Below are 1,434 nucleotides of genomic sequence, written 5' to 3'. Positions count from 1 at the left end.
AGTGGCAAGTTCGAGTTTGGAGCTGTTGACAACTGAGGTATCTAAAATCTATGTCTACATATATTAATGCAAACAAATTCCGTATAAAATATATATAGTGTGTGTATACATATATAGTTGCTCACACATTTGTAGAAATGTGTCAGTGCAGATTCCAGTTCAAGTCTGTGGATCCCATGTTAAGTTGGGGCTTTTTCTGACTGGGGTAGCTTCCAGGGCTGAGGAACCCGGAAGCAAGAAGACAAGCAGGAAGACCACTGCTGGTGGATGGAGAGGATGAGGAATTAAAGCCTGGCAGGTCAGACAGTAAGTTCTGATGGCTCCCCAGGTGAGCAAGCAATATGGCAGACATTTAGCTCAAGTGCAAGGAACCCGAGATTGATGAGCTATTTGTAGGATCTAGACCAGCAAGAAGTGAGGGAGTTCTACACAGTGTGTATGTGTTTGTGTAGGCACCTGGGTGAGGGGTGCAATCTAATCTAATCTTCCCACAACTGCTTGGCTGCTCACAGCGAATCTCTCATAACGGAATTGTTTACATGAGGTTACATCCCGAGGGAGGTCTCACCTGCCATACTACCGAGAATACAAAGCAATCTGTAGGCAATGTCCCTAATAAACCACCCTCTGTGTGAGCACTCAGGCGGATACCAGTTTCTAGGGATGCGCACCAACCTGCGAGACCACAAGTTATCACCGAGAGGCCGGGTTTCACCGTTACCTCTCTTTTCTGCCGTACCCTTCCCTGCATTTTCAGAATATTTTGCGAATACGTATTTGTTGCTCTTTATACTGTGATAAAACGATAACAAAAAGCTCCCTGCTCTATTACCAGGCTCAGAGGACCACCCAGGTTTCACATAGCGCCTTGGGACACAGGACTTTGCTGACTTACAACCCCTCCAAAGCCCGGCGAGGCTCGCGGTTCTTTCCCGGAGCGCTCCAGTCCTCTGCACCCAGTCCCTGGGCACCCGACGCGCCTTCTTTGGTCTCCCTGGGGGAAGGGGCGCCTTAACCCTGGAGCACATGGGTACCTCCCTTCCAGCTGCCCGCGCAGGGAGTCGCTCATTTGGATTCCAGGAGATTTGAGCGCACCCGTGCGTGACCCAGGGGTTAATGATGAACTCGGAGAAGGCTGAGCAGAGACAGGTTGGGCTGAGTGGCTTCTGAAACTCTGAGGAAGATTCATGCCCAAAAGAAATATAATTCAATTTCACTAGTAGTGAAACCGCAGATTAAATCGACACATGGATCGATCTATAAACTCATTTACCAGCTGGCTCGTTGGTCTAGGGGTATGATTCTCGCTTTGGGTGCGAGAGGTCCCGGGTTCAAATCCCGGACGAGCCCTTCTTTTTTCCCCCTCGAGCGGTAGTTTTGTTCCTTGGCAAGTTTGCGGACGCCACTGATGGGGAAAAGGAGTGGATGCGGCAG

The sequence above is a fragment of the Echinops telfairi genome, unplaced genomic scaffold (genome assembly GCF_000313985.2).
Source record: "Echinops telfairi isolate 266 unplaced genomic scaffold, ASM31398v2 ScPeMD7_7469;HRSCAF=8507_0, whole genome shotgun sequence".
Taxonomy (NCBI): Eukaryota; Metazoa; Chordata; class Mammalia; order Afrosoricida; family Tenrecidae; genus Echinops; species Echinops telfairi.
This window is presented reverse-complemented; position numbering follows the sequence as displayed.